This window comes from Mustela erminea, chromosome 17 (genome assembly GCF_009829155.1).
Source record: "Mustela erminea isolate mMusErm1 chromosome 17, mMusErm1.Pri, whole genome shotgun sequence".
Lineage (NCBI taxonomy): Eukaryota > Metazoa > Chordata > Mammalia > Carnivora > Mustelidae > Mustela > Mustela erminea.
In genome coordinates, this window is record NC_045630.1 from 43,347,342 (window position 1) to 43,359,006 (window position 11,665).

Genomic DNA, 11,665 nt, shown 5'->3' on the forward strand with positions numbered 1-11,665 from the left:
GGGGGGGGCAGATTTCCTGTGCAGACACCTGACCTCGTCTGAAGGTGGCTCTTCCAATGTCCTCCAGAGCCTCCCTGCCCTGTCCTGCACTTGCCCTCCCAGGACGAACCGACCACATTCCCTCAGTGCCCAAGCCACAGAAGCCACAGACGAGCCATGAAGACTGCCTGTCCCTCCTGAGGCAGGAGCAGTTACCTCCCGGCCTCTCAGATCAGGGTGCTGACTCTTCATTACAACAGGCGGGTGCCCAGGCAGACACAGTCTGTAACGCGGGATCCAGCTTGCAGCCTCTCTGTGGCTACAGGACTGCGTACACTGACCCCCAGATTCACCCCCAGATTCACCCGGCAGGAGGCGGCAAAGGATGTATTTTATAAGAGGAAATAGGAACTCTACAGCAGGAGAGATACGGTTAGAAACAAAGAACTTCCTCACTGTAGGGGGTTACCATTAAGGACTGATTTTACTTCCCACCAGGTGGCCCTTGGAGGGCCGTCCAATAAGGAGTTCTAGATGCCCTATACAAGATAGGCAACAGGAAGCCTAAAGGTTACTTCTAAAGGGGGCTGACATCCAGGTTTCCTCTGCATCCCCAGAGCTGTGTGGACAGAACCAGTGTCCAGACTCCACCAGCATGACCAGTTCCAGAGACAGCCCTGTGAATACCAGTCTGTAGTGGGCATCTATCCATGGTCTAGCCTGACTGCCCCCCACCCACACACAGTCCAGCCTGACCAGCCCCATCCACAGTGTGCAGTCTGGGGAAGTAGGGCGGTGACAGGGGGAGGTTTGGTTTGGTTTGGTTTTAAGATTTTTTACTTATTTGACAGAGGGACAGTGAGAGAGGGAACACAAGCAGGGAGAGCAGCAGAGGGAGAGGGAGAAGCAGGCTCTTCACTGACCAAGGAGCTGGATGCAAGTCTAGATCCCAGGACCTGGGATCATGACCTGAGCCGAAGGCAAACGCTTAACAGACTGAGTCACCCAGGTGCCCCTCCCCCTTTTTTTCCCAGTAGCAGCAGCTGTTTATTAGGGGGGGGGGCACCCAAGCCTGTATTTGTATGTTGACTCAGCCCCCCACTAGCAGTGTGACCTTGGGAACATGCCCCTTTCTGAGACTCACAAAGAGGGTGAGAAATCATACGCTCTAAAACAAGAAGAGCTTTGTGTGTCCTCATTTCTTCACAAAGAACATTTAAAAGATGAGCACTTGAGAGCCAAGATTTAATAAAACTTGTAATCTTTACTCCTCCATCAAGAAATTCTTAAGTGAAACCGGCATTTATTTGTTTCTTGTTTAGCAGGCGTGTGGTGGGGAAGAATGCAGCGACCAGAACAGTTTGGGGCTCTGCCTTGATCCACACTACGGTACCAGGAGTTCAACCCATGGCCTCGGGACCGTCACTGTCACCATATTACAAATGGCAGATAACCCTACGATTATTCGGAAAATAGCTTGGACCTTATGGCTCCCCCTGAACAATTCTCGGGGACCCTCAGAGGTCGACAGCCCACAGTTTTGAGAACTGCTGTCCTAGGACATCTTGTGTACTCTTCCCATGGGCTATATCCCTTGAGCAATACTATTGCCGTTTTCAAATGAGAACCTGCAGCTCAGTCCAAGTGGCTTCCCTGGGGAGACACAGGCAGGACAGGGCAGGTGCAGTGTCTGTTATGCCCTGCAAAACTCACAGTTGTGGGGCACTGACCCAGGGGGTGTCGGGCATCACCTTTCCGCCTTGCCCATCACCTGTCCTCCCCAGCCCTTGGAGCTCACCGTCTATATCCCTGGGGAAGCCTGAGCACACCTGCTGGCCTCTGCAGTAGTGAGGACCTGGCTTTTGCTACAGTCTGTCCCCCCTGGGCACCTCTGCTACTCTTCTACCAGAAGGACACCTGCCAGGACTGGGGACCGAGGTCTCCCCGGGAAGCCTCAAACTCTGGGGGCCTGAGCTGCCTGCCCATTGCAGGCTCAGCCCTCACTACTCCCCTGCCTCCTAGAGCAGCTGCCGGCATCAGGCATCAAAGAGCTAATCCAATTTCTCCGTGTGCTTCCCCACTCGCCTCCTGCAAAGCCAGGATTGATCTGGAACCAGGGCAACCTTATTAAAGTGATGCCTTTTCCTCCTCACGGGAGAGTCAGACTGGGAGAGGGAGCCCTCTTGCCTTCCCTCAATTAACTCCAAGTGTCTTGCTGACTCCAACCCCACCTTACCGCCACCCTGTGCTTCCTAGAGCTTAATTCTAACTCACCTTGGCTCCTAATGATGAGGTTGGGTTTCAGCCCCCAGGTCTGCTTCTGTAGGATCCCAGAGCACTAAAATGCTAGCTTCCTGTTCATCCTCTGTACACTCCTCAGATAGGGTGGAAACACGGGAACGCAATGGTATGGCACCTATTCTCCGACCCCATCACTTGGCCCATGACTTTGGTCCATGGCGGTTGGCACAATAAGGGATCCATGGCTACCAATGAAAATGGGGACCCAAGGAGCCCCAAGGAGGATAGAGATAAAGGACCATGTGTTCGCTTAATATGCTTTTCTCAAAAAAAAAAAAAAAAAACACACACAGAAAATGAGAGACAAAGAGGGTCCCTTGAGACCAAGATGCAGGGCCCATGCCCAGGACCCCCTCACGCCACCTGTCAGGCTCTCCTCCTCTCCAGGAGGGAGGCAGGGGATATGAAGTTGAGGTGGAGCAGAAAGACATCAGAAAGGAATTCCTTTCCATAAAGACCATAAAAGCTGCTTCCCCAATCACTTGGGGGAACAGGAAGCTAAAGGAGCGTGTTGAAGGCCCAGGGGAGTCTCCTTGATTCGACCACAGTCACCTCTTGCCATCTGCAGGGTACCCAGCCTGGGTCTCCCCTCCAGGTCATGTTCTCCATGCCCCACCCCCATGCTCCGTCCAAGAGGCCCCCCCATCCCATTCCTCCATTCATTTCCGTTTCCTCAGCTCCCTAGTGCCAAGCTCCTCGTTATAACCACTTACACTCAATATTAAGATGTATGCCATGGTAATGGGTGACTGCCACCTCCAATTGCTAAATTCCAGAGCTACCACTTTAACCCAATTATCAGATGTCCTGTCAGGGGTTTCAAAGGCCTGAGGACTCTGTCCCACCCAGAGACATCTGGGTCTCCCTGACTCTCCCGCTCAGCCTCTGCCTCACCCTAGTCCCAGGCTGTCCAGTGATGAGCCCCTTAGGGTTCTCAGTCTCTCTGCAGAGACAGGAAGGGCACAAGCCTCCAAGGACCGAGGGAAATCTGGTCCTGGCAGGCAGCTACCCTGGGGTCGGGGAGCTCTGGGAGCCCAGGCTCCTTGCACCCAGCCATCACAAATGCTCCTGGCTACAGAGCACTACTCTGAGGGCTGGGGGGCACCCAGCAGAGGAGAGGGAGCCTCATGCTGTCTGCCTTTGGGGAAACCCCAGGCCAACGAACAATACGTGGTTATTCCAAGCTCCAATTTAATCCCTAGAGCCTTTTCTAGAACAGGTGCTTAGTCCATCTGAACTGGAAGTAGAAGGGAAAGGAGGAAAGTGGGAAATCAGGAACAGTGTGCTCTGGCTCAGCCACTGCTTGGACTCTAGCTGCCGCTACACAAGAGGGTTGAGTGCTGGGCTGTCAAGTCCATGGGGATCTTGACTTCTCAAGCCTGGACTTTCTGAAGAAAAGAGGCAGTCAGATACCAACCAGACACGAGCATCTGTGCCCGTGCCTGGGTCCTCTGGGCTTCAGAGAAGACTTGACCGAGCTGGGACTTGCTGAAGATGCCAGCATCCCATTCAGAGAAGGCTGCCTGAGGCTGGGGGCAGAGTCCCCGGGTGCCCCGGCATTTGCTCTGCTCCTTCGGCCGGGGCTCCTCCCTCCTCGCTTCAGAGCAGGTGCTCCTGAAGACGCCAAATTCCTCACGGGGAGTCCCAGAGAAACCCAAGACTGGAGAGGGAGAGCCGATTCCCTTTCTCCAAGGGATCGCTGCCTAATTTTTTATAAAAGCCTGCTACGTGATTTCAATGACCGGCCCCCTGCTTATACTCAGAGCATTAATGACTCGGGGTACCCCTGACCATGTGGGCAGGCTCCACACTCTAGATGGAGCTGGGGAGAAGGAAGAGGGGAGGTAAAGTTCTGACTGATCAGCTACAGCGGCCTGGAAAGACACCCCCCCCTCCCCAAGTGCCCACATTCTGGGTTTGAAACCTGGCTCTGGCCTCCACGGTGAGAGATTTTAAACCACTCACGCAACTTCTCTGGGCCTTTGCCACTTTGTTGGAAGTGGGACTGTGATGTCTGCTCGAGACCTCTGTGGTCCTGAGGCCCGCAGGGATGGGACGCGGAAAAGCGCTATCATAGAAGGAGAAACAAAGAGGGGAGCTTGAGACAGGAGCGGACGGGGGGTGGGGGCGGGGCTGGAGAGCCAAGTGTTGCCTACATCCAAAGCTGCAGTGCCAAGGCCCCGGACAAAAAGGGTCAGAAGGTGGGGCTCTCCCAACTTTACAACAGCAGGGCTGTCCTCTTCTTTTCTTGCCTCAGGCCCCCAACTTGGGAGCTGCCTGGCAGCACCCACCCCTCCAAGCATCAGCCAGGTGGGGAGGTTTGTCCTAGTCTGGAAATTATCCAGGGAGGAAGCTTTTAGAACATCTCTTGCGTACCACATATTTGGGGCATCCTTCCTGATGTTTAATTTTAGACCCCCCTGCCGAAGCACAGACCTCTGTGTGTGTCTGTCGGGTGGGGGGAGAGAGGGGGCTGACAGCTAGGTGCTCTATGCACTCAACTCAGCAGGACTGTTCATGTCCCTCTAGACCCAGAGTCAAAGGGACCCATCACTCTAGCTCCTACCCTGAACTATCAGTTCCTGGGAGGAAAATGAAAGACTGCTGGGACAAATCCTTCCCAGAAATTAAGCTTTGGCAACATAGGGCCTCGTCGGGCATAAAGAACTGCGTGAAAATCAGAGGAAGAAAATTCTGGAATGGCCACCAAAGTAGTTATAGCAGTTCCTTCCTTTGAGTTTTTAAGATTAACAGAGGTGGAGAGTGTTCTGAGAGATTCTGGGCTGCAGGCAAAGAAAGGGCTAGGAGGGCCAGCAGGTAACAGGACAACAGTGGAACACATTTGCCGGGCTTTGACCAGCTGCTAGACGCTGCTCTAACCTTTTCCAGGAATTCACGCTTCGCCTTGGCGGAAAACCGCCCAGGTCAGATTCAGGTTTTATCTCCACTCACAGACAGGCAGACTGAGAAAGAAACTGAGAAACTAAGAATTTGATTAACTTGCCCCAAGTCAAGAGGGAGGGGCAGAACCAGGAGGAACCCAGGCAATCTGGCTGGAGGCACAACACCATCTCCACAACTTGACCTCTCACCGGTAGAACCGTGGTATTGGTCACAGGCTCCCTGTCCTCATATGAGAACCCAGGAGCGGATCCTGGTGTCTCTACCTTGGTTCCTCTGACCTAGTGGAGGACAAATAAGCAACTCGTGGCATGGAGGAACTTTAGAATTGTATCTATCCACAGCACCACATGAACAGGTTATCATTTACTGGATGCTTCCTACCTTGTGGGATAATATATTGTTATATTATTGTGGGATTTATGGATGAAGCCTTCCAGACATGGTCAGGTAACCCCACTGCACGGTCTCGAGGCATCCTGTACATCTCCCTAACAGATGTCACAGTTATGATGAATTATTTATGTAATAATCTGCTTAATACTGTGTGTTACACACTAGATGGTAAGTGCCATGAGGGCAGGAACCAGGCCTGTTTTGTTCCCAGCTGAGTCTCCATGGACGAGCAAACTCCCCGGTACACAGCAGACTCTCGTAAGCTAATAGTTGAATGAGTGTAGAAACTGATCCTCAAGAGCAGCTAAGCAACTTGTCTAGGCCCATGGCATGCAAAATCCACAGCGCCCAGGGCTTCTGTCTGTTCACTGCTGAATCCAGTGACTAGAAACACATAGTAGGCGCTCACACGGCAGGTGCTCACCAGTAAATAAGTAGCATGAATGAATGAACAAAGTCACACGCTGTGTAATTAGTAGCCCTGGGATGATGGACCCAAACCTGTTGGGTTTGCTGCTTCCTTTGTTAACCGCTACTCTGTCCTGAGTAAACAACCTCTACTGTTCCCTCTGGCTTGCCATTCCAGTTCCCAGAAATCATCTCCATCACTCTGGACTTTGTGTGTGTCTCGCTCAAACAAAGCAGATCCAGCTTCAGCTAGAACCCAGACCAGGAAAGCCCAAATCCCAAAGGCAAACAAAAAAACAAGTCTACTACTCTCCAGGGTCTCTGACTATCCCCGAGGATGCTTCTGTCCGAGGAAGGGGAGGACAAGCCACTCTCCCGGCCCACTGAGCCTCAACTTCCTCCCCCTCCATCTTCTGTCCTATCCTTCCCAGGCCCTGGATCCCGGAGCACTGCTGGCCATCTATCCGCTCTCCTGACAGGGCTCCACAGACTCCACAGGGTCGGCGGGAAGAGACAGGAGACTCCACTGAGAATGGACAGAGTGTAGGTAGAGGCACAAGGGTGTCGCGAGGTCAGGCTTGCCTGGGGCTGGGGAAGAGGCAGGGAAGAGGCTTCTCCAGCCATATCCACAGCCCACCCGCCCACAGTTCCCTGCAGGGCCAGGGACATTCCTGTCACTCCTGCACAGCAGCTGACTGAGAGTGAAAGGGAGAATGACCTCTGATCCCCTTCTCCTAGGGACAACCGGCCAGGTCTCTGTGATTCTGGAAGTAGAACACTTATATCTGCCTTCCCCTTTTTCAGCTTTCCAGAAGTTCCCTAGCTTCTCCTTGGGCAAGGCATGGAGAGCGGGCCAGGGTCAAGCCCAAGAGGTCCCCAGAAAAAGCAAGTCCCCCCAGGAGTGTCCTAGAGGGTGAAGCCAGGGTCTGTCTGAGCGCCAGGCAGGACAGAGGCTGGCAGCACCTCAGAGCAGCCCAGGACTGAGGGATGAGCTGGTACCAGTCATTCCCAGGGGCATGGGGAAGAGAAGCAGGGTTGGGGCTGGGCTCCCTGGCCCAGGTCTCAGTTTGCCTGCTTTGGACCCCTGACGCTGACTCACCCCTGGGGCCCTGACACAGGCCACAGCCAGTAGTGGCTGCCAGGGACACAAGCCAGGCACGCACGTCCCACTGCATCAGAACCGCCCCGTCCCTCCCACCTGCCCCTCTGGCCCCATCTTAGGGCATGGCTCTTCTTTTGGCTCCTCTGGTGGGCACAGAGATAGTTCTAGCAGCCCAAAATCTGCATTTGGACCTAAGCAGGGGGAGAGGAAGATTAAGGGCTATCCTGCTCCTCGTGGTCACACCCTCTGATGAAGGGCCCATGTTGCCAAGGACTGGATGACTCAGGTTGAGGATCATCTATTACACATGGGAGACCCTCTCAGGATGGCAGCAGGAGGAGGGGGAAGGACACCCCCAGCTCTCTCCAGGTTAGACATGGCCCACCTTCCTGTCTCTCTGGGTACACAGAGCCTAAGGACTTCTCCATCCTTCCACCTACTCCATTCCAATCCGGGTCCACCCACCCCATCAGGCCTCTGCCCTTCTCTCCCCCACTGCAGCGCCCCCCCCCCATCCTGGGCCACCTCCTGTGTCCTTGCACTCCTTTCTGCTGCCACAGGAGAAAGCAGCCAGAACACTTACTTCTCTACCTCAACAGTGAATGGGGGGAGGATGCTGCAGAGGGCGCGATGGGACTTTGGAGGCCCCCACACATACCCTGGGCTGGGGGTGTCCAGAAAGCACCTGTGGAATGCAACAACGGAAGGGGAGAAAGGAGAAAGGAGGGGGTATTGGGTTAACGGGATAGGAGAAAGGTAAATCATCTACCCTTTTAGTTAAAAAAATAAAGCCCCTGTGTCCTGAGAGAAAGGGGGTTGAACAGAGACAGGGGAAGGGGGGACCCCAAATGGGGAAGGTAAATGAAGGAGTCCAGAAAAGCCGGGTGGGATTGTTTGCACTTTCTGGGCCTAGGTCTGGGAGCCCAGCCCTGGGGAGGAGGGCTGAAGCAGGGACGGGACGTCCTAGGTCGTGCTGAGTCATGAGATTTGGAGAGAGACTAGGGGTGCTTCCATCCCCCTCTCGCGTCCCTGTCCCAGTTCCTCTCGACCCTCACTTCCGGATAGTCCCTGGAGTCTGTCCCCCGCCCTCCCGCGGCCCCCCGCCCTCTCCTCGCCTCCTAGAGCCCGCAAACCCTCTCTCCCCCTCCCACGACGGCGGGGCCGGGGGTCCCTGAAGCGCGAGGCGGGGGCGAAGGAAGCTGCGTTGGAGACGGCCCCGAAGGGCAGGGGGCGGGCGAGAAGCGGGGCGGGGGGCGTCCAGGAGACAGGGCGGGAGCCGCGGGGACCCAGAGCTCCGGGGACGTCGGCCCGCCGCTCCGCTCTGCACCTCATTCTCCCCACACCCGAGCCCAGGGAGGAAAGCTGCTCCCTCCTCCCGCCCCAAGCCCGCAGAGCCGCGGACTCCTCGCCCCTCGGGTCCAGCTTCCGCAAACGAACCTCCCACCCGCACGCGTCCAAACTGCCTCCGAAGGAAGGACGGTGCGGGCGCACGGCCCCTTTGGCCTCGAACTTCCCGGACCCTCCCCACCCCCGCCGGAACCCCCTCGGCCCACCGAGTGGCCCCTCCGCTCGGTAGCGGAAAACCCGCCCGGGGAAGAGAAACTTTGGAGGGGGGAGTCGGTGCCCCCCCACGGGCGGGGGGGACGGACTTACCCGGAGCGGCCAGGCAGGAGGGATCCCGGGTCCCCGAAGTGAGGGGGCGGCGGGCTGCAAGGGCGCTGCGCTGGCCACGGCGCAGAGGGGCGTCCGTTCCCCCGGGGCCCGGAGTCCCCGCTCCGCCCCGGCCCCAACTCGGTGCGAAGTGCCTTTGCCGCAAGACTTGCTGAGCTTGGCAGTCTGCGCCCAGGCGGCGGCGGGAGGCGGCTGATGGATGGGCGAGCGCGGCCAGCGCTGCAGTGAGGGGAGGAGACGCGGCCGCGGGGGGCGGGGCCGGCGGGGCGGGAGAGGCCGGGGCGGGGCGTGGCGGACCTGCCCTGCGGGGCCCCGGCCGATTCGCGCCCCCGCCTCCCGCTCAAGGTCACGGCTGCAGCTCGGGGTCCCGGAGAGTCGGACCGGGACCCGGGCGTCCTCGTCCCCACCCGCGAAGGGCTGTCACTCTTGAGCCAGCTCCCTCTCCCAACCCCCGGAACCCACCGCAGCTCAAGGCTCCATTATTGGCCTCAAGAGCCCATGTAGCCATTTGGGATCTCCGAGCCCCTCCCCCCCAATCTGGTTCTCCAAGTTAAGGCCACCTGGAGAGTAGGGGCTTCTGAGCCTAAGGGGTTGATGACAAAGAAGGGGATGCTTGGGAGAAGTTATAGGTGGAGAATAGGGTGTGTGGGGGGGGGGGGAGAGAAAGCACGGGGAGGGGGCAAGGAAAGGTGGGAGGAGAGGGAGGATCTGGAAGGAGGTGGAAAGGAAAAGAGGAAACTCCCAACTATTCAATGACACGGTTTCCACGCTGGAAATCCATGCTGGTTTCTTAATGCTTAAGACATCCCTTTAAGGTAGGGTCACGAGTGGTTTGCAGTGAGGAAACAGCCTCTGTATGGTACTTTGGGCAAGAAGCCTCAGACACACAGTCGGGGGTGGCATGAAAGAGCCTGGGGTGAAGAGTTTCGAGGACAAGGTGGAGCCTTCCTCACCCGCCCAGGAGCCCGGGCCAGGGCCAGGAGTGGGCAGCAGGACTTGCTGATGGCACAATTTGAATATTCACTTTAGCTCTTGTGGAGTCAACTTTTTTTTTTTTTTAAGATTTTATTTATTCATTTGACAGAGACAGAGATCACAAGTAGGCAGAGAGGCAGGCAGAGAGAGAGAGAGGGATGCAGGCTCCCCGCAGAGCAGAGAGCCCAATGCGGGGCTCTATCCCAGGACCCTGAAATTGTGACCTGAGCCGAAGGCAGAGGCTTAACCCACTGAGCCACCCACGCACCCCTGGAGTCAACTTTTATAATAGGACATGAGCACCCAGCCTCTCCTCTCCCGTGGATACTGGGAGAGGCTCCCCTCCGGATCTGACCTGACGTCAGTCCTCAATCCCTAGTGACCCAGTGAAAGACTAGCTGAAGGACTGCAAAGAGGAAATGGGATTTCAGGCTTGGGGGCAGGGAGGGAAGCAGCACCGAAGGGGGCTTCTTCAGATCACTTTGCCAGTAATGTCAGGTAGAACATGGAGACCATGCCAGGCCACCTTGCCTCAAAGCAAGGGGCCAGGGCTGCCACTCAGTGGCTCTCACAAAAGAGGTGATGAAGGTCTTTAGGCAGTCCTAAATGAGACTGAAGCTGTGCCTGCCATCCCCGGAGGCTCAGAGGTCATCCCCACCCCCCTGCAGGGCATCTGCTGCAAGGGGCAGAGGAGGAAGTGGGGAGTTGAGTCTGAATCTATGAGGGACTGAACCAGACTAATAAGTCATCCAGTGTCCTCAGAGGACACTCAGTCCCACCCTCAGCCGGGAGCATCCCAGAACTTGTTGCTTCACCAGAGGGGCTCAGTGTGCTCCTCCGTGACAACGAATCTGCAGGACATTCATTAGGGAGGAGGCCAAAGAGAGCTGCATCCTCCTCACACAGACCCCAGCCAAGCTAACTAGTCCTACTCACGGGCCACCGCTTGTCTCACCTTGTTACCCATCTGCTGCCCCCGAGTTCTCTTAAGTCCACCTGGGAGCCTGGGGTGGAGGGGCAGAAGAAGCCAGCCTGCCTTTCCAGACTATAATTTAGAGAGTCAGTGCTGCAATCAATTTGGTTAAATGAAAAATGTGGTGTCCCTAGCTATGGCCTTAATGTTCTTTTAATTCATCAGGACCAGCAGTGTCTGAGTTATAAACCTAATCAGGAGCTCAGCCTCCCTCACGCTTATTCCCCCAGGCTTCAGCTGGAAAAGGAAAGAATGGAAAAGACATCCATCCCCTCCACACCCAGCCAATTAGCCAGTACTTTTCTTTTCTTTTTTTTTAAGTACTTTACTTTTCAACTGTTGGTCCTTGTAAAAAGACAAGCCCTTGGAAGTCCTAGACCCGCCATCCCTGACTTGCGTCAGGGACCATCCAGGTAACTGACCTCTTTGGCTCCTTACCACATCCCCTCACACCCATGGCGATGCTGGGGACTAATCACAAGTGTTTTCCAGGAAGGAAGAGTCTGTAACTCCCTGGCTACAGGTGGTTTCACCACTTTCCACTGAACAGTGCTGCCTGGAGGTTTCATTTTTCTGGTTTTCCTTAGGGAGCAGAGAGGACAGGGCAGGGAAGTGCACCATCGCCCCCATAGCACCTCTCCCGGGAGGGGGACCCAGCTTCCCTGCGCCCTCCCCCATGGGTGGCTTATCTTCAGCTTAAATAACCCTGTCCTGCTCCCCCCCCCCCCACTAACACTTGCACTTCCTCACACTTGGATTGGATTCCCCTCGTTCTGGTGAGGTCTTTGTCTCCACCAAGCTTTCCAAAGCTCTGCTTGTCATCAGAGCAAATAGAAAAGAGCCGGAGATAGGCGAGCCGGCCTTACCGCAGGCCCGGCCAAGCTCCTGTTTCCTGCTTTCTCTTCTCACGCATGCCAACACTAACACCCCCCTGCTATTCCCATATCCCAACCCCCCAC

The 11,665-nt window shown here is 55.9% G+C and overlaps 1 protein-coding gene across 1 annotated transcript in view; it reads right to left on the minus strand.

Moving 5' to 3' along the window:
• The window catches only part of SYT2 (synaptotagmin 2), a 106,186-nt gene extending 97,194 nt beyond the window's left edge, over positions 1 to 8,992 (minus strand). The window contains 1 exon segment of the mRNA XM_032318804.1: positions 8,741 to 8,992. The gene's annotated coding sequence lies outside the window, so the exon portion shown is untranslated.
• Positions 8,993 to 11,665: the final 2,673 nt, after the last annotated feature.